Below are 21,166 nucleotides of genomic sequence, written 5' to 3'. Positions count from 1 at the left end.
ATACGCACATAAAAGATTCCAGTAGGAAGGAGGGGGGACCTATACACAGTCTTGAGCGGGCCGCAAAAGGAGACCTCTTAGGCGTGTGCCCGGCCCGCACCCTCCCCCGCTCAGAGGAGAGTCAACCTGGGCGGGCGCGAGGGAGAGCAACGAGCCAGGAACAGCACAGGAACTCCCAGACCCCCAAAACTGGGAGCAGGCTGGAGATAGGAGGCGAGACACCCCCCTATTCAATCCAAGAGAGTGGGTTCGGCAAAGGTTGGAAGCCGAACCACTATAAACAGATCTGCACATGGGAGGCCACTGGCCCGGCGTCCATAAGTGGAGTCAGTTGATCAAGTGAATTGAGTAGTTTGTGATCTAGGGGACCAACAGATCACCCCGGCACAATGAACATTGAAGGTACCTAGGGGAGCAACATCCCCCCAACCCTAGGAACTGGAAGGGGCATCCAGCCCATAGTCTGCAACCCAGAGGCCAAAGCAGAGTGGAGAAGGGAAGGGATCATCCCGTTCCAGCTCTGGACAACCATACACGCTGGGGAGCCCTCCTGCTCAGAGGGGGGACTGGACCTGACCCCCTGGTAAACCCAGGACAGCGCAGCAATAACAGATTGACTCCCAATCTGGGTGGAGGCCCCTGAGATGACGTCCGGGGCGTGTGCTCGCCCGGGGAGGCCACTCCAGGACCACCATTAAGACCAAATTGAGGACAGGGTGATGGTGCCCAGGAATCTCCCCTGGGGCGTGTGCCCACCCTGAAGGAGCCCCCAACAGGGACCATCGTTACAGAAAAGTGACGGAGGGGAGGTAATCCAACACTGACCCCCCCCCCAGGAATCACAAAGCAGAACCTCCCTACGGAGCCCAGCTCTGTGTTTAAGAGGGGTATCCCAGATCAATCCGACCGAGACCTAAGCACTTATAAACTGTACGGGGAGGCCCCATGAGCTGGAAGAAAGCCCTTCAAGGGTATTGTCTTCAAGAGGCAGGAAGCGGTCAAGACAGCCTGGAACAGGAAGGGGAGATGGCCCAGTCTTGGACCGGGTCGCAGGACGCCTCCGCAATGGAAAGGGGCTTTGCCTCAGTGCTGCAAGAAATAAGAGACATGAGGTCTGACATAACCCAAAAAATTGGAAAAATGGACCAGAGGGCAGACAACGTTGAGGACAGGTTGCTACAGCTACAGACCAATCAATCGTCGTCTACGGCCCAGGAAGCGCAAACAGAGATGAGACTGGCGGCGCTGGAGAAAAGAGACGAGGAGAGGGCCAGGCAAATGGACGATTTTGAGAACAGAGAGAGGAGGAATAACCTCTGCTTTTTTGGAGTTCCGGAGGCGGGAGGGGAAACGGAAAGGGACATCCATAGAGTGGTGAGAGAAGTGATATGCCTCCTCGTCGCGAATGAAGCAACTACAGAACCCACAATAGACAGGACGCATAGGGCGGGGGGCAGGGCAGGAGGCCCCAGGTCTATCTTGGTCTTTTTTCACTATTACACATTAAAAACAAAGGTACTAGAAGAGGCTAGGAAGGCTCGGGACATTACGTACAACAATGCAAAGATATCCATCTTTCAGGACCTCTCTGGACATACACTGGCCAAACAGAGACTGTGTCGCCCCCCGACCAGTGCCTGAGGGAAAAGGGTGTACGCTACCGGTGGGGGTACCCATACTCCTTGATGTATGAACACATGGGGCAGAGAATGATCCTGGTCACAGAAGAGGACATTAGAGGAGCAATCCGAGACTACGTGGAGGACTCAGACGCCCAGAGAAAGCCCACGGGGATAGCGGTGGCGGGAGCAAGTGGATCAGCGAGACAGACGGACAGGTGGAAGATCGCAGGATCAAGAAAAATCAAGAAACTAAACACTCCTCCCCCGAATAAGGACAGAGGAGGGGGCAGCCCAGAAGGATGAGGGTAATTGCGTCCCGGCTCGAAGCGGGGCCCACGATCCCAAAGAACAGCAAGTATAAAGGGCTCTTTTCGTGGGACATCACTTCAAGGGGTGGGGCTCGACGGGTATGAGTAAACATATAAGCAGCCTGGCGTTGGTGGGCACGTTGGTGGTTCGGCCAAGTAACAGGAATGGTCGAACTAACTGGCTGGGTGCTGGGGAAGGGGGGAGGGGAGATGGAGGAAATTAAGGTTGACAGAGTTGTGGGTAGAAAGGCGGGCCGTTGGGGTTATGTTTAAGCCCCACCCAGGTGGGTGTGGGGAGGGGGCAGAGGGAAGGAGGGGTGGTTAACAGTTTGCTGACGGCACTGGGCAACCAGAGGTCTACAATAGTGCTGCAACGGCGAGGTGATAACACACAGAATGGTACTCCAAGGTTGATGAGCAATGGAGTGGTAAATTCCGAAAATGGCTGATTGTCTACCTGTGCTAGATGTGGGCTCGCTGAACGTCAGGGGTCTGAACACCCCCACTAAAAGATCCCTACTGTGTAGGGAATTTCGTAGGGCAAAACTGAACCTGCTCTTCCTTCAGGAGACACAATGGGCAAGGGGGAAAGAACCTAACTTGCGAGGGGGAGGGATTGGGGAGGTCATATGTGCATCACTGTTAAGACGGATTTCTGAACTCTGTCCTGGTGGCGCAGAAGTTCAGAAGGCCAACCTAATTACTTGGAACAGGGCTACCTCTGGACGAGCCAGACCAATCAAGGTAGCGATCGCGGCGGTCAAGACTAGGTCTGAAGAGGGGTGAGGGTGACTGAAAGCCCGCAATGAGCACACAAAGCAAGAACACTTACAAACTACTCCAAACAGTTGTTATATTAAAAATATATACACATTTATTTCAAGGCCTTTAAAACAATGACCGTAGCGAGAAAATCACAATATAACGATAGTAAACCAACACATACCATATCAACACAATATATATACAAATACAACAAGTCTCAAGCGTTATATGCACGAAATGTGTAGTCCACCTAAAAGGGAGGGAAAACAGGCAGTGTGAAATAATGCTTAGACCCAGTTCGCCTTCAGAGGCACCTAACTAGATGGAAGTCCGAGCCCTGCGAAGAGTGGAGCCTTGTGCTCAAAAGTACCTGCACGCGCTGGTGCCAACGGGCAAAAGGAGAAGCTTTTCGAGGGAAATCAGGCAGTTCAGTTTAGTGCACAAAAGAAGAAGAACAAGTTCCGCGACTCAAGCGCAGCCTCCACAGTGGGCAGAAGCAGAGCGCGAGTACGGACAAGGGTGCTGTTTGACACAGCGGGGAAAAGCAATGGGCTCCTGCAGGAGGGCGACCAGATCCTAGCTATGCTACTCACCGGTCCCCGATGCAAGCAGACCTAGGCTTCTCTGCGTCAGTTTCAGCAGCTGGCAGGTTCAGAAGAGCAGGGAACGCCTCGTCGTCGTGTTGAGTAAAAAGACGTCCCAATCGAAGAAACCCACACAGATTGTTACCACAGCAGGGCAACGGAGCGGCCGTGTGTATCTGAGTCAAATGTACACTACTCACTTCAGACCTGGGAACGCCAAGTGTACGAAGCGTGTGAGAGTGACAAGGACTCGAAATACTACACAACCTGGCGGCGGTTACAGAGCAAGACTCCCGTGTAAGCTGGTCAGTCAGCTGGATGGCCCAGAGACGCTTCCGAAGGCTTACTGGCAGGAGATGGTGAAGATGCCGAGAATAGCTGTTCCCGCTATTCCAAGGGTCGAAGTACCAGTACAGGCCTTCTGGTTCGATCAAAGGTGAAAAGGGTTTCACATCGCGACAGCAGTGCAGAGGAGAAGTCCTTCAGCGGGTCACCAGCGATTCCTCGGTCCAGCCTCTTGGTTGCAGGATACTTGGCTGCTGTATTCCTTCGTTCGTGAGAACTCAGGAGATCGACATGGTAGTGGTGTTTCCAGCCCCCTCTTATCCACGGTTCCCTTCGCGCCAAAACGGAGGGGACCCAATGGGAGATCCGCTCATCAACACTCACACCATTCGTGGACCAATCACGGACCACGGTGGTCCCAGGCATTCACACCACCCTAGACTCTCTGGCACCCAGGATGCGTATTGGGACCAGACATCCCAGCCCACATCCTGGAGGCACACACAAGACATGTAGAAGCCCGCGAAAGCATCCGTGTTTCGCGGGAAAGTACATGCCCAAATAAGGAAGGCCCCGGGTCGGCTCGACCTGGGGAAGGTGAAGGGAGCAAGACGGTCAGCGGACAGGACTAAGGAGCCTCGTGGTCTGGCCATTTTGGGAGCTAGGCCACCATTTTGGGTTAAGCGCGAGAAACGTGCTTAGAACGCCAAAAGGAGCTCAAAACACAAGAAACGATCGCTGCCACCATTCCCGTCCCTGAATCACTTGCACCGATCAGATACCATCCTAAACGAGTATCCAGGGCCTGTAGAAGGCTAGAGACCCAAGAGAGCTGTAACTTAGCTTACAGTGCCCTCTTGTGTCATGTTGCACGAAAGCCGCAACATGATAAAAGAAACTACGGGAAACAGCGTTCCCCGGTACTGACTGTCTTAAGGGCATGTCAGTTTCCCCGTAAGAAAGGAGCGAAAGCCCAGAGGAGTGCGGCAGAAGGCTGCACTTCTCTGGCGAAGTCAAGAACAAGGTGAAAAACAACAGCAAAAAGTTTAGGGGTTGCCACATGGAAGGAAAATTACCTACAATTACGAAATCTTTCCTAACACTCGCCCCTCCCAGACTATGGACAGGGGGAACGAATCCACCCCTGGATGAGTCTCTTGTTCAGGTCGGTTAAACATTCTGGACAACCCATCAGCATTGCTATGTTGGACACCTGGCCTATGCTCAATAGTGAAGTCGAAGCCTTGTAGACTTATGGACCACCTAAGCAACTTTGGATTCTCCCCCTTCATGTTCATTAGCCACTTTAAGGGCTTATGGTCAGTTTGCACAGTGAAGTGGGTCCCATAGAGGTAGGGCCTCAGCTTCCTTAGGGCCCACACAACAGAGTAACATTCTTTCTCTACCGTGGACCATCTGAGCTCTCTGTCCTCAAGCTGGCGGCTAATAAAACCAATAGGGTGTTCCTTACCCTTCTCATCTACTTGTGATAGTACAGCTCCTATTCCAGTGTCAGAGGCGTCCGTCTGCACGATAAAAGGTCTTTGATAATCAAGGGCCCTGAGGACAGGGGCCTGGCACAAGGAGTCTTTTAAGACATTGAAGGCCTTCTCACACTCGTCGGTCCAAGTTACCTTCTTGGGTTTCTTCGGAGTTGTGAGGGCAGTCAGAGGGGCAGCTATGGTGCCATAGTCTGCCACAAAATTGCGGTAATACCCCGTGAGACCTAAGAAGGCTCTCACTTGGGTTTGCGTAGTGGGGGTAGGCCAGTCTTTTACTGCTTGTACTTTACTGGGAAGAGGCTGTATCCTCCCTCCACCTACTTCATGTCCAAGGTAAACCACTGAGCCTTGTCCAATCTGGCATTTACTAGCCTTTATGGTCAGGTGTGCTTTCTGAAGAGCCTGGAGCACAATCCCGAGGGGTTTCACATGGTCTTCCCAGGTGGCACTGAAAACTGCTATATCGTCCAGATATGCAAGACAGAATTCGTCCAACCCATTCAAAACATGATTCACAAGCCTCTGGAAAGTGGCAGGTGCATTCTTCAACCCGAACGGCATTACCCGTAATTGGTAAAGGCCGTCTGGAGTAGAAAATGCTGTCTTCTCCTTGGCATGTTCTGCTAAAGCTATTTGCCAATAGCCAGCAGTGATGTCAAACGTGCTGAGGTACTTGGAGGCACCCAAAGTATCCACCAGCTCATCTGTTCGAGGCAAGGGGTGTGCATCTGTCTTGGTGACAGCATTCAGAGCCCTGTAATCCACGCAGAACCTCAATTCAGAAGTGCCTGCCTTTGGAACCAAAACCACAGGGCTGGACCAAGGACTACTAGGGGGTTCAATCACCCCAAGGTCTAACATCTTGTTGACCTCGGTCTTAATATAAGACCGTACTTTGTCTGACATCCTGTATCCCCTACTTTTGGTAGGTACACTGTCTCCTGTGTCAATGTTATGTTTGCATCAAGGTGTCAAACCAGGCGACTGTGAAAACAGGGGGGAAAACTGCCTAAGCAAACTTTTCACCTCAGCCTGCTGATCAGAAGTCAGGTGAGGGGCCACTCGGACACCCTCAAAGGAGCTATCTGAAGGACCGCTTTGGAACAGGTCGGGGAGAGGTTCCGACTCCTCTTCCTCAACATCTGAAGCCAGTAGCAGTGCTGCGATTTCGACTCTTGGGACGAAAGCCTTCAGCCTATTCACGTCAAACCCTTTTGGAGCCTGTCCAGGCCTTCCAAGGTCCACTAAATAGTTAACCTCACCCAGGGGCTCCACCACTGTGTAAGGGCCTGACCATTTGTCCTGTAAAGCTCGAGGCCTTATGGGATTCATGATCAGGACTTGCTGACCAGGTGTAAAGTTGATGAGGTTAGCTTTCTGGTCGTACCAATGTTTCACCAGCGCTTGTCCTGCCTTCAATTTATCACTAGCCAAGCCCAACAGAAGTACCATCCGTTTTCTGAGCCCTAGCACATAATCAACTACGTTGGTAGTAACAGGGGGAGTGGGCATCTCCCATCCCTCTTTGACGATGGCTAAGGGTCCCCGTACGGGATGACCGAACAGAAGTTTGAAGGGGCTGAAGCCAACACCCTCCGATGGTACCTCTCGGTAGGCAAACAGTAAGCATGGTAAAAGAAGATCCCATTTTCTTCTCTGAGGTTCCTCCAGAGCCCCAATCATGCTCTTTAACGTTCTGTTGAAACGTTCCACCAGACCATTGGTCTGGGGGTGGTATGCAGAAGAGAACTTGTAGGTGACCCCACATTCTTTCCACATAGCCTGCATATACTTCGACATAAAGTTGCTGCCACGAACCGACACAACTTCTTTAGGGAAGCCAACCCTAGTAAATATGCCAGGTAAAGCTTTTGCAACTGACTTGGCAGTTACAGTTTTCAATGGGATGGCCTCAGGATATCTGGTTGCATGGTCGACCAGCACCAGGATAAACCTATTGCCCGAGGATGTTTGCGGGTCAAGGGGACCAACGATGTCGATCCCTACCCTTTCAAATGGTACCCCCACAACTGGGAGCGGTACCAACGGAGCTTGGATTGTCGCGCCAACTTTCCCAGACAACTGGCAGGAGGCACAACTCCTGCAGTGACTTTCTACTTGCACCCCCATCTTGGGCCAGTAGAAGTGCATGGATAACCTTTGCTTGGTCCTCTTCATACCAAGGTGACCAGCAAGGGGAACTTCATGCGCCAACTGCAGGAGGAAGGGCCTAACAGCAAGGGGAACCACCAACCTCCTATGGTCTCCTTCTGTAGACTCTGTGGGCTCACTATACAGGAGTCCACCTTCCCAATAAATCCTATGCGTCCCAGGAGGTTCACCCACAAGCTGGGAGCAGGGCTGTCTCCTTAGGCCTTCCAGAGATGGGCACTCACGTTGGCCTTTACTGAATTCGTCCCTATCAGGACCTCCTTCAACTAACAAGTCTTTTAGTTCAGGATGATGGTTGGGGTCAAATACTTCAGGCATCGCCACCTCCTCGTCAGGCCCAGGCGATTGACCAACTTCCTCCACCGCAGTGGTAGGCGAGCTCGGGGGAATATTCTCTTTCCCTCGTCTTGAATTGTCGACTCCTTTCGCCTTGGGTTTCCCCTTCGGCTGGGGCAGCGTATTGGTCTTGGCCAATGCTGCCCGTGTTTGAGACCGTGTGTAGGGTCTTTCGGCAGTGTCTCCTACGAGCCCTAAAGCTCTGAGATCATTACCTAACAAGACCTTTCCCGGGACGTTTCTCTGAATGCTCACTGGAATCCTGACTGCTGTACCATTTAAAGTAAGATTTACAGGTATTACTGGGAACATACGGAGTGGGCCGTCAGCCAATTTAGTGGGCATCAGAGTAGCTCTGGCAACTTCCTCTGAGTCTACCAAGGTAGAATCCACTACAGTGCGACTGCACCCACTATCCCTAAGAGCTGGAGTATCTACTCCATTGATCAGCACACTGTCTTTAAAGTAGTGCTTGGTATTATCCGGAATCCTAGCATAAGCCTCTGCGACTTTAAGCTCCCAGGAACCCAGGGACACTAAAACTACCTCAGCCTCTATCCCGCTGGGAAATGAGTCTGAGGAGAAGGATGCTACTGTAATCTCTTCTTCCTCGTAGGAGGAGAAGGCCAGATTAGCGGAGTGGACCCCCAAAGGTCTAACCTTACACCGGGGATCCCCCTTCACGTGGTCAGTTGCTCCACAAGCAAAACAAGATCCATTGGGTCTGTTTACATAGGGAGGCTTATTGTAACCAGAGTTCTGTTTCGGAGGCTGACCTCCACTACCTTGTGAGTTCTCTTGTGTCTTACCCTTATTTTTCTTTTTGTGGCCCTTATGAGAAGAAGATTTAGCAGATTCTCCACCCTCCATATCTTTGGACTTTTTCCCTTCCTCCTGCTTACCAGGATGAGTTTTGTCCTTATGGGACACTCGATGTGACACCCATAAGTCTGCTGCAATGGCCAGCTTCTTAGGATCTATCTCCTTCGAATCGGCCAAATGCTGCTTAAGCTCCGGGGAAGAAGATGCAAAAATGTGTTCCAGCATGACAAGACTTATCATGCCTTCGAAGGTAGAAACCTTATAACCTTCGACCCAGCCAGTTAAGTTTTTCAAGGACTCAGTGACATAAGATACCCAAGTACCACCTTCCTTTTTCTTATACTCTCTGAAACGTTTCAAATATTGGGCCGGAGTCTTCCCAAACTTTAAAATGAGAGTTTGCTTTAACATTGCGAAATCAGCTCGCTCAGCCTTCGACATTTCCATAATGGCACTACAGCCAGAATGGGGCAGTCTGCTGAGTAACCAGGCAATCTTATCAGCATTGTCAACTTGTTGAACTTCGCATGCATACTCAAACGCATTCAGCCAGTCCATAATGTCATTCCTTTCCTCATACACACTGAGCAGATCTTTCGGAAACCGTGGATGATAGGAGGCCCCAGACCCATGTCCAGGACCCTTGGATCCATTTGCAACCTGAAGCTCGGCCATTTCCAACTGGTGATCCCTGTCTTTTTGTTTTTCTGCCTGTTCGATTTTTAGTTTGGCTATGCTGAATTCAAGCTCCTGCTGCCTAAACCGCAGCTCTTGCTTCTTGAATTCAAGCATAGCCTCCCCATCAGCACTGGCAGAGGAAACATTAGACATCTCGTCCTCCCTGTCCTCGTGGTTGCGATGGATCAGTGCAGCGGCAGAACCGTCGGTTCTACCAGTGAGAGCAGCCCCACCTCCTTCCGCACTGTCCTCAGAAGTTATAGCGTCAAGCTGCGCTTCTTGCCACGCCACGATTCTTTGGATCATTTCCAATTTCGTGCCTTGAGAGGAAACACCTCTCTCTGCACACATCTTTTTCAATGTTTCTGATTTGGAAGCATTTAAAGTTAACAAGGTATTTGTTTCCATACTGTTAGATAGGACTACAACAATTCACTACGTGTCCTGGTTGGAATAACCTGAAATGCCTTAGTTCGTGCGCAACACTGGATACCTTCAGTCGTATCCCACCGCTGTACACCAATTTGTTAAGACGGATTTCTGAACTCTGTCCTGGTGGCGCAGAAGTTCAGAAGGCCAACCTAATTACTTGGAACAGGGTAACCTCTGGACGAGCCAGACCAATCAAGGTAGCGATCGCGGCGGTCAAGACTAGGTCTCAAGAGGGGTGAGGGTGACTGAAAGCCCGCAATGAGCACACAAAGCAAGAACACTTACAAACTACTCCAAACAGTTGTTATATTAAAAATATATACACATTTATTTCAAGGCCTTTCTTTAAAACAATGACCGTAGCGAGAAAATCACAATATAACGATAGTAAACCAACACATACCATATCAACACAATATATATACAAATACAACAAGTCTCAAGCGTTATATGCATGAAATGTGTAGTCCACCTAAAAGGGAGGGAAAACAGGCAGTGCGAAATAATGCTTAGACCCAGTTCGCCTTCAGAGGCACCTAACTAGATGGAAGTCCGAGCCCTGCAAAGAGTGGAGCCTTGTGCTCAAAAGTACCTGCACGCGCTGGTGCCAACGGGCAAAAGGAGAAGCTTTTCGAGGGAAATCAGGCAGTTCAGTTTAGTGCACAAAAGAAGAAGAACAAGTTCCGCGACTCAAGCGCAGCCTCCACAGTGGGCAGAAGCAGATCGCGAGTAGGGACAAGGGTGCTGTTTGACACAGCGGGGAAAAGCAATGGGCTCCTGCAGGAGGGCGACCAGATCCTAGCTATGCTACTCACCGGTCCCCGATGCAAGCAGACCCAGGCTTCTCCGCGTCAGTTTCAGCAGCTGGCAGGTTCAGAAGAGCAGGGAACGCCTCGTCGTCGTGTTGAGTAAAAAGACGCCCCAATCGAAGAAACCCGCACAGATTGTTACCACAGCAGGGCAACGGAGCGGCCGTGTGTATCTGAGCCAAATGTACACTACTCACTTCAGACCTGGGAACGCCAAGTGTACGAAGCGTGTGAGAGTGACAAGGACTCGAAATACTACACAACCTGGCGGCGGTTACAGAGCAAGACTCCCGTGTAAGCTGGTCAGTCAGCTGGATGGCCCAGAGACGCTTCCGAAGGCTTACTGGCAGGAGATGGTGAAGATGCCGAGAATAGCTGTTCCCGCTATTCCAAGGGTCGAAGTACCAGTACAGGCCTTCTGGTTCGATCAAAGGTGAAAAGGGTTTCACAAGGCGACAGCAGTGCAGAGGAGAAGTCCTTCAGCGGGTCACCAGCGATTCCTCGGTCCAGCCTCTTGGTTGCAGGATACTTGGCTCCTGTATTCCTTCGTTCGTGAGAACTCAGGAGATCGACATGGTAGTGGTGTTTCCAGCCCCCTCTTATCCACGGTTCCCTTCGCGCCAAAACGGAGGGGACCCAATGAGAGATCCGCTCATCAACACTCACACCATTCGTGGACCAATCACGGACCACGGTGGTCCCAGGCATTCACACCACCCTAGACTCTCTGGCACCCAGGATGTGTATTGGGACCAGACATCCCAGCCCACATCCTGGAGGCACACACAAGACATGTAGAAGCCCGGGAAAGCATCCGTGTTTCGCGGGAAAGTACATGCCCAAATAAGGAAGGCCCCGGGTCGGCTCGACCTGGGGAAGGTGAAGGGAGCAAGACGGTCAGCGGACAGGACTAAGGAGCCTCGTGGTCTGGCCATTTTGGGAGCCAGGCCACCATTTTGGGTTAAGCACGAGAAACGCGCTTAGAACGCCAAAAGGAGCTCAAAACACAAGAAACGATCGCTGCCACCATTCCCGTCCCTGAATCACTTGCACCGATCAGATACCATCCTAAACGAGTATCCAGGGCCTGTAGAAGGCTAGAGACCCAAGAGAGCTGTAACTTAGCTTACAGTGCCCTCTTGTGTCATGTTGCACGAAAGCCGCAACATGATAAAAGAAACTACGGGAAACAGCGTTCCCCGGTACTGACTGTCTTAAGGGCATGTCAGTTTCCCCGTAAGAAAGGAGCGAAAGCCCAGAGGAGTGCGACAGAAGGCTGCACTTCTCTGGCGAAGTCAAGAACAAGGTGAAAAACAACAGCAAAAAGTTTAGGGTTTGCCACATGGAAGGAAAATTACCTACAATTACGAAATCTTTCCTAACAATCACACAGAACCAAAAAGAGAGGAGTGGCAATCCTAATGGCGAGTGATATGGGTTTCGACATGGAGGCTACTGTGAAGGACCCGCACGGTCGATATTTGATGGTCAGGGGTGCACTCCAAGGTTCCCCATTATACAGGCCCAACGAGGGTCAGGCGCATTTCTGGAAGGGAGGAAGAGATAAGCTCCAGCTATTCGTACAAGGCACAGTGATAGTGGGGGGAGACTTCAACAAGGTCCTCAATCCCGCAAACGATAGGAAAAGACTGGCACCTCTGGCTGCCCGGGTAGCAGGTGGCCTTTCATCACAAAGGTTTCGTGAGGTCAACCAGGACTTGAGCCTGGAAGACTCACTCCCAAGCACCGAAGCGGGCGACCCCCCCATACACATATTATTCCAGGATACACAAATCCTTTTCAAGGATCGATTACACCCTCATTGACAAATCCCTGCTCCCATACGCAACTGGCCATTGGGTGGACCCTGTACCTTGGTCTGATCACAATCTGGTTCGGATTACCTTGATGGGGGGTGGGGCCATAATCAGAGGGGATGTTGGAAATGCCACAATGCCTTGCTAAAGGATGAGGTGACAGTGAAAATGATGCTAGATAACATTGTTGAGTATTTCAAACTGAACGACAATGGGGAGGTTAGCCCACGAATGTTATGGGACGCATTCAAGGCGACCATACAGGGAGTCAATCAAAATAGGGGCCCAAAGAAAAAGGGAGAGGGAGGCCCAGGAAATGACCCTACGAGAAGAAATAGCAAAACTTCAACCAGGTGAGTCCCCGGATAGGCACATTGACACGGACCGGATAGCAGCCCTGGAGGAATATAGGCACCAGCTGAAGGAACTCCTGTTAAACAAAACCGAGAGGAGTCTCCAACTGCTCAAACAAAAATACTGCGAAAAGGGGGACAGGGCAGATAGAATACTGGCCTGGAAATTGACAGAGGTCCAGAAAAATAAGATAGCGAAAGTGATTAAAACTGGTTCGGGGACACTGGGTTATGACACCATGAGCATTGGGGGGCCTTTCACCAGTACTACGAAAAGTTATACAAATCCGAGGATGGGGGAGACAACGCTCAGATCGAAGATTTTCTTGGGTCCATCCCGGTACCGGCCCTGGCGAGGGAAGTGGCAAATGGTATGGAGGCCCCTATATCGGAACAAGAAATAGTACAGGTAATCAAGGGGATGAAGGGGGGGAACATCTCCAGGGGAAGATGGGTTTTCAGTGAAATTTTACAAGATGTTCCGCTCCACTTTGACCGCTCATCTGACGAAGGTGTTCAATGCGGTTCTCGGGGGGGCCATCCTACCCGAAATAATGATGGGTGCAATAATAGTAGTCTTACCCAAAGAAGGAAAAAACCTGACAGAATACTCCTCCTATAGCCCTATATCGTTACTTAATATAGATGTTAAGATCCTGGCAAAGGCAATCGGCAAGTGGTTGGAGGGGATTATGCCAACACTGGTTCACGGGGACCAGGTAGGCTTTATAGGGGGACGCCAGGGCTCGGACAACATCCAGAAAACAATAGAGCTGATTCACCACGCCCAGAAGTCGAACCTTGACGTGAGCTTGCTCTCGATAGATTCGGAAAAAGCTTTCGACAGGGTCGACTGGAGGTACATGGCATTACTTCTCCAGAGAATGGGGTTCGGGGAATGAATTAGAAAATGGATAGCCACGTTGTACAGGGCCCCGACAGCAAAGGTTCAGGTGAATGGAGAGCTGTCGGCCACGTTCTCCCTCTCACTGGGTACGAGAGAAGGGTGTTCTCTCTCCCCCCTAATATATTCCCTAATAATGGAACCCCTCACCACAGCGATTAGGCCCCACCTGGGTATTACGGGGTGAAGTGGAATTCAAACTCTCTCTGTTTGCAGATGATATCTGGAATATTTGGTGGATCCTCACCAATCACCCCCTCCACCCCTCCTGTTGCTGATAAGAGCCTTTGGCCAATTCTCAGGGCTGAAAATCAATGAGTCAGAATCTATGTTGCTCCCTGTCCGGGCACAGGACCCATTGCTTGACTCTCCAAAGGGGTTCATGGGGATTAGTGTGGAGAAAGACTCCATCCAGTATCTGGGTTTCCTCCTCACCAGGGACTTGACGTGACTAGTCCCATCCAACTACGATCCTACCATGACCGAGATCAAGAAGGACATGAGGTGGTTGGGGTAATATGATCCTGTCATGGTACGGACGTATGACAGCGGTGAAAATGAATGTCTTACCGAGATTACTTTACCTCTTCACAGCCCTTCCCACGCGGGTCCCCAACCAAACCTTTGAAGATCTCCAGAAAGCGGTTCAGGACTTCATCTGGCAGGGTAAAACCCTGAGGACTAGGAGGACTATTTTCACCCTTCCCAGGGAGAAGTGGGGCTTTGGGCTCCCAGATTTCTGCCTTTACTTTTGTGCAGCTCAGTTAAGGGTGCTCCTATAACATATGAAAGAGGGCAAGGGTACTTATTGGGCCTACCTGGAGGACATGGACGCTCATCCATTTAAGGTGCGGGACCTCCTTTGGGCTCCGTGTAAGACAATCCCGAATAGGTTAAAGGACCATCCAACATTAGGGGTTCTCTGGTCGTTCTGGAAAGAGGGGGCCCAAACCAACCACCTGACAACATGGCCCTCCCCATTAACCTCACTCTGGCGACCCACACTTAGGTTGGGTAGCAGGGGATTCAAGAACGCACAGTCCTGGTCTGACAATGGTATGGAGAGGGCGGGCCAATTGTTCAGAGAGGGAGACTTCTTGACATACGAGGAAATGGTAGAGGTGCTGGGCCAGGGGGCAATCTCTATATTCGAATATCTCAGGAAGAGGGGCATCCTAGGTGAACAGAATCTGGGGCAAAAACTCAGAAGATCTCTGACCCCCTTTGAAAAGATGCTAGACTCTGCTAACTCAAGGAAGGGGATGGTCTCTAAAATGTACAAGATACTGAACATAAACAATCTCATAGAGAGGAGAGGGTTCTGTAGCTACTGGAATGGCCTGGCAGGGGAGGTCCTCTCAGAAGAGGCATGGAGCAAGATTTTCAAAATAGCCTTCCATGGGAATCTCTTAACAATAGACATGGAACACAATTTGAAAATTCTACAGGGATGGTACAGAGACCCACTAAAGCTCTCGAAGATGTTCCTGGGGGTTTCGCCAAAATGTCTGAGGGGATGTGGTCAGGTGGGAACAAGGGAACGCATCTGGTGGCACTGTCCGCAGATTCAAAGTTACTGGGAGGACATGAGGGGCTGGATCGCAGAGGTCACCAGGGATGTACTCCTACAAGATCCATTGACAATATTCCTGGGCCTCCCCCCGAGGGACTCGGAAATATACAGATAGGGAGGGGGCGCGGGTTTGGGGGGGACACACTCGTCTGTTCTCTGAAAATGTATGAAGTCTAACAGAGCGGTTCGGGAGGTCATTGTTGTTGTTTTGCATAAATGCTAATAAAACCAAAGTTAAAAAAAATAATATATAGATGATTCCAGTTCCGCCTGTATTTTAGGAGAGACTTTGAAAGGTGATTTTAATGAGTATTTACGAGAATTCAGAAAAAGGTATGTTGGCTTCATGCAAATGTTAAGTCTTAATGATGAAGATTCTTACAGGGCCATGTAGCAGAAATTGGGACAAAATAACAGATATATATGATTCACAAAGATTGAAACTGTATATGGAAACGTCTGTTTGGTATGTAACTAAAAATAAAATCAGATCATACCTAGAGAGATGTCCCTCCCATGAGTATAGAAGCTGGTACATGAGATTTCATTTAAACTGTTTACCCACTCTGGAGGTTATTGGCCCCAAACGGAAAATCCCAAGAGAACTAATATTATGTACATTATGTAAAGATCTGTGTATAGAAACTTTGTATCATGTAGTTATTGAATGTCCTGTATTAATGTCATGTAGGATAGAAATATTAGGCCCATTTGTATCTTCCTCCTCAGGTGTTATATCTCAAGCATTATGAGAAAGTCTTATGAATGGAACACAAGCATTTCCTATTTTGGCGTTAGTAAAGTTGTTAATGGACATTTTTAAATTAATGGATCAAGTGTTTGAATAGGGTAGTTGATTTTAAAGGGAAATATTAATTTGTATGATGATGTTTTCTGCAATTTTTTATTGTTGGGGTTTTTAAATATACGCACTGTCTTATAAATTAATTCCTGGTTTTATACATGATAATGTAATTGATAAAAATGTCTGTTGTGAATGATATGATATATACCAAAAACACAAATAAAACATTTTGAGAAATTAAAATAAAACTACAAAAACAAGCATTGGCAAAGCTAGTTTAGTCTTTTTTGTGGGGGTCTGCAACATGGGACTCTACTGATGTTCTGCATTTCACCTCCTTTGGTCCCTCCCCATTGACAAAGCTGACTCAGGCTGATTGGAGTTGTAGTCCAAAACATCTGGAAAACCAAAGGTTGCACATCTCTAAAAACAATTATCCTGGGTCCCTTTAAAAAGGGACAATAAAGACCTTACTAAGAAGCTTATTTTGGATGATTACGGTAGGGTGGTTCCAGCAATGGGTTTGGTGGGGCTGAAGCCCACCCAGACTATTGCAGGCAGGTGGTAGGATTCTGATCAAGGCTCCTTCATCTATGTGTTTGTTTTGCCCGAGTTTTCCTCGCTATCCCTACAAAGGAAACTATTGTCTTAAACTGGAACCCACCAGTTCATGTCAGCAACTTGCTGTGTATTATTTTGGGGACTGCAATTTGCATTTGCATTATGCATAACACGAAATTGCAGCACAGGCACTCTCAAAAATGTAAACAGGTGCAGCACCAAGGCTGGGCCTTATGAAGGTGGAGTAGTCTTGGGGCAGAGCTTTGGGATGCAACAAAAATGTAACTCGTCCCTGAATTTAAAGGCTAATAGCTGTACATGATGAACAAGAGTATAATACAGTACTAAATTCCGGGAATATTTACTAAGGCACACCCAACTCCTTCACTACATTCAATCCCCTTCCTCCATTCTCCCCTTTTAATTCCACCTTCCATGGGGCAGTGAGAATGAGATTTGGGGGGCCCCTCCCATGATCCAACTATTTGCCTTTCCAGTACACCTAAATTACGTAACTTGCTGCCCCATGGGTATGCCTGGCATATACTAAATTGCTGCCATTTGTCCTATACAGTCAATGAAACAATGCTATCCAAAGCAAGGTCTATGGCAAGTGGACTGGAATGTTCTTTTAAAAAGTGCATGCAACAAGGTGCAAATTAGTTCCAATAAAAAATGCCTTCTGTTATGTGCCTGCACTATCAATAAACGTTCCTTGCTTGATAACAACAAGCATCAGCATAGTCTGCTAAGCAGTTGTGATCAATGCCCTGATAGGAGCAACCACGCCCATCTTGTCTTGTGATTATCAACTTTTAATGCTTAAGTGTAAGCGTGTGAAAATAAAGTACTGCACCCACTCAGAAAGAAATGCTGTTATGTAGTTTATAATTGAACAAGCTTTAGTAGCTGCAGTATAGGGTACCTCCCGCATCTTGACTCAAACTCTAACGCCACATCATCCATGACTACGTATGCTAGTGTCGCTGAGAATAACCGCCGAGCACTCATTAGTAATTTCATTCGAAGCCATTTTCAACCTTTGTCAACGTAAAGGCTTCACATTACGAAAAAGGGGGCAGATAAAGTAGGTCAGGTGTAAATGTGCCACTTTGCCGTAGGAGAAGTTACAGGGAAAGTGCAGAGAAAACATTCAAAGGTACAGTTAGGTGATTGGGCTCGGGAGGATAGCTCAGGGGCAACGCGCTCGCCTTAGTTGCAAGACGACGTGGAGTAACACCCCGGGTCCGCACGGTATTAAGCGTGTTATAAATAACCAATTACAATTGGGCAGAAGTGGGGTGGGGTGGACATGATGACAATACACAAGGATCAAAGAGTGTGAAACGCCTCCTCAGCCAATAATGTAATAATGCACATGAACATTGTCAGATATTTTGTTTGTGGACGTTTTGTGCATGAAGAGAAGGAGCTGCTATCATCAATTACATGAAAGCCTGCCCATTAGAGGGCAATATTGGGTAATCTGTGAGTTCCAGGGTATTTGGAGCCAAAACCTGGCATTGGGAATACATTGACCTTTTATGCCACTAGCTGACATGTGATAGTGAAACCTCTCATGTGAAGTGAATAGCAGAGTAAATTATAGCAATGACTGGTATTTGGTGTATGCCCGGCAAATGCCTATACAAAAGTTAAAATCTATCTTTGATAATACCTGTTTGTGTTACCACAGTGTAAATGAATAGAGAAACAGAAAAAAAGTATGCTTCGAGCGCAATGAGCCTTCTGTGTTCTGGTATGGTGCAATGCGACTGTCACTTTGTAGCAGAAAGAATTGTGATGTCTCTGTATGGGTTGATGCTCTTGTAGCCTTCTCCATGCTTCATCATTATGGCGTTGGTGGTGTAGTGGTGAGCGTGTTCATCTCTGTTTGCAGTAAGCCAGCTGTGCTGGGTCCGACTCTCACCCCAACCAACGTCCTTTACAATCCAGCCTTTAAAAAAAATATTTTGGTGCTTTTGTTTTGATGTCTTCAAGCAATTAAAATACCTAACAATTTAAAAAAGCAGAATGCAAATAGTATTTGCAGCTCTCAGTACTGTATGGAGGCTTACATCCACTTGCAGCAGTATGGTTAGCTGAGGAGTTCTGTGTACTGACTTGGCAGCAGAAGATAGTCTCTCCCTATATATCAAAATGCCTTGGGCAGGTTAAAATAATATGTCCAGGTATCAAGTAAAACAGGATCATAACTGCTTAGCAACCAACAATGTTTTTAGTTTTTGGGTAAAATAGTAATCACAATGGGGACTGTTTTAGACTTCTCACAGGTTTAAATACCTTCTCTGGGATAAACTACTGTTTCCCAGAGAGTCAAAAGTGATATTGACTTTATTAGTCTTTCCAAATGTATAGACCCAGACCACACCATCTTCCAATTGAGTGCTGGAGGGGTTACATAGTATCCTTTGTGTCTAAATACTCATGTAGCAGTCAAATGCTACCTTTTCCTATTGAAAAGGCTGGTGGCAGTGGTTTTACAACGAACTACCATGATTTTTCCCGCCAGCGAACACTGGTAGCTAAAAATCACGGGAGCCATGTTTCTCAAGATGGCGCCTTAAGCCCCTTTGTTTAAACAGGTCCTGGTCTCCTATTATAACTATTTGCACTGCCTAGAAAGTATGTGTGATCTATTCTACTTACTTTTGTCCTTTTTGCTCACTGCTAAACAACTGAACTGACATTTTGCTCCTATTTCAGAGGAGCTCAAACTGTCTCAAAAACTTACAGTTTTATATTGAAGTGTGTGGGTATATAATATTAAGTTGCCTTCTGCTAGTGAAGTGTTTTCTAAATGACTGTGTGATAAATCACTAAGTGTTTTTACCAAGAAAACTTGATTATAAGTGTTTACTTGAGCTACTGCGATTGAAAGTCCTCTGTGTAACTACTTGTACTGCTCACATTCACTCTTGAGATAAGCCCGGCTGCTCAGCTCGCTACCAAAAACTGTGTGGAACAGATACCCAAGGTTGGTTTGGCTAACACCTGTAGTCTTAATTGTGTGTAGTGGCCCCAGAGGGTACTGCTGGAAATTCTGCCTAACAATACTTAATTGAGGGATATCTTACTATTGTTTTAAGAACATGTTATGAATTTGCACAATCTATTTTAATTGATTTCAAGCTTTGTAAAGGGAAGATTTAGCTGTAAGCAATACACTTGACTATGTCCTTTGACTCCTTAGTTCTCAGCTGTCTCCATAAGAAACTATCAAGACTGGTCAGTCGCATACCTGCTCTTGTCCAAACCCCACTCGTGCTTTCAAGACCAGCCACACCTTTCCATTCTCGTTGCTGTGCCCTTTTTTCTCCCCTCATCACAAAGAAACGTGCTTTACCGCCTTTACCTCTAAAGGAAAAACAAAACCACTTTCTAGGTCGTGTGCGCAGCCTGCCCCACTGTAAGCAAGAGAACATGTCAGTGACCGGTTCTATGCAGGAGTGTCGACTATTTTCCGCCAGCCCACATTTTCAGCACATTTGGTTTACCAACTTTATTATGGCAAAAATGCAGGGTGTGACCCCCTGCTGCCAACCCCATCACTAAGCCCACCCATTACCCCCATATACACCTCACCCCCACTTACCATTTGTATTTTGGTGGCACAAAAAGTGGAAAAAAGTGGGCAAAGAAAATGTTGATAAAAATGTAGGTCAGCGCAAGTGGGCTAGACCCAGCGGCCGCGTTCTTCACTCACTGTATGTGTCTAGCCTTGAATTCTATGTTGTGCTCTGGAAGCTTCTCGCCAACTGCTGCAACAAACCCAATGCTGCAAGAGAGAGGACTGTGTGTGAGTTCAGGGCCTTTACCATGAACGTGCTGTCCAACCAAAACATTCATTGTTTGTTGGCAAGCTCTACTAGCCATAAGTGGCCAGTCACGGCTATTGGAAAAACCTTGCTTGTCATAATGTTCCTCACACAAGCTATTTCCAACCATTCTGTTCACCATCTGCACACCAATCCTTCCCCGTTGTGGCCCCAAAGCCCTGGCTCCTTGCTGTGCCGGTGTTCAACTGTAACCCTTCACTGGTTACCCCATAGGTGTACCATATTTTGGTGGTGTTGAATTTGTCCAAAACGTCAAGCCACATCCTCATGCACTGTTTATGGCCTGTGGTGAATCTGGCAAAAGGTTGTGTTTGTTACCTTAGCTACCAGGGCACGCCTCCTTGAACATATTCTACCTGTTGATATGTTTCCTATAGGATAATTCAGTTTGCACAACAATGACTGCACTTTGTTCAATGTTGTCTTGGGTTTCTGTGCAGAAGTCCTCTGAGATCCTCTGAGAGCGGCACAGCTTCCTCTATTGGTAACTCCTTTTTGTCCCACTCGATCCCCAGGAATGTTAGTCTGGTGGCAGGGCCTTGTTTCATGTCTCCTGCCAGTGGTACCCCTGGCAGCTAGTCAGTTCGTTGAACCCCTTAAGTGCCAAAGACGAGTATGCTCGTCCTGTTGCATAGACTTGCATAATAGCCTGGCATTTTATCCTCTTGCATGTGTTGCGACAATTCTATCCAACAAAGAGGAAGACATCAAGGCCATTTACTTTTCACTTGGCCTACGACTCACTCAAGAAAAATACTGAAAGACTAAACATATGCACATGATACTGAGCGCGCCGTTAGCATGCATTTGTCATACTATATAGCTTCCTTGGTTTGGAATCTTAGGAAGTGGAAACTGCTGGTGTGTTCCGGAAGGATCCCGAATGTTGACTCCATGTCTACCCTTTACAAGCAGTGCCCCCCTCCACCTTCCTACCATCCTAGTCAGCATTGCCACCCTGTCAAACGATGCTTGTCT

General features: G+C 48.3%; 1 pseudogene; it reads left to right on the top strand.

The window, feature by feature from the left end:
- Nucleotides 1-1,140: 1,140 nt before the first annotated feature.
- LOC138552564 (acyl-CoA-binding domain-containing protein 6 pseudogene) overlaps nt 1,141-21,166 on the top strand; it is a 48,611-nt pseudogene continuing 28,585 nt past the window's right edge.

The sequence above is a fragment of the Ambystoma mexicanum genome, chromosome 1q, assembly GCF_040938575.1.
Source record: "Ambystoma mexicanum isolate Mex_15411 chromosome 1q, UKY_AmexF1_1, whole genome shotgun sequence".
NCBI classification, from domain to species: Eukaryota; Metazoa; Chordata; class Amphibia; order Caudata; family Ambystomatidae; genus Ambystoma; species Ambystoma mexicanum.
The sequence above is the reverse complement of the archived record's forward strand: the minus strand, read 5'-3'. Positions and strand labels throughout refer to the sequence as shown.